Source organism: Penaeus monodon, chromosome 32 (genome assembly GCF_015228065.2).
Source record: "Penaeus monodon isolate SGIC_2016 chromosome 32, NSTDA_Pmon_1, whole genome shotgun sequence".
Taxonomy (NCBI): Eukaryota; Metazoa; Arthropoda; class Malacostraca; order Decapoda; family Penaeidae; genus Penaeus; species Penaeus monodon.
This window is the reverse complement of record NC_051417.1, coordinates 26,438,505-26,438,865: the sequence shown is the minus strand read 5'-3', so window position 1 is coordinate 26,438,865 and position 361 is coordinate 26,438,505. Positions and strand designations below refer to the sequence as shown.

At 44.3% G+C, this 361-nt stretch overlaps 1 protein-coding gene across 2 annotated transcripts in view; it reads left to right on the top strand.

Annotated features, from left to right (window-relative positions):
• The window catches only part of LOC119593775 (protein draper-like), a gene marked incomplete at its 3' end in the record, with an annotated part of 60,455 nt that overhangs the window by 13,638 nt on the left and 46,456 nt on the right, over positions 1-361 (top strand).

The following is a 361-nucleotide window of genomic DNA, read 5'->3' as shown; positions in this document are numbered from 1 at the left end:
TTTATATGCAACTCTACCTAAAACTAATGGGGAAAGATTTATATAAACGGGTAACGTATTAGGCGTAACAAAATCGTGAATGTTCTAAGTTTATTTTAGGCCTAAGTTATATATGTCATCCCCTGGGGAAGAGGGGGCGTAGGGTGTGGCTGCCCCGACGTCATGGGGGAAGGGGGAAGGGGAGAGCAAGGGGTTCCCGACGTCACCCACACAATGAGAGTCAGGTTTAGGTGTGAAAATAATAAGGTGAACTTCAGATCAGGTCAGTGTTTTTTTTTTAAGGAAGGACCAATGTGGAACAGCTGGACAGGCATGAAATCAAAGGCAAGGAGCCGAAGTAGGCTAATACACTTTTTGTTTG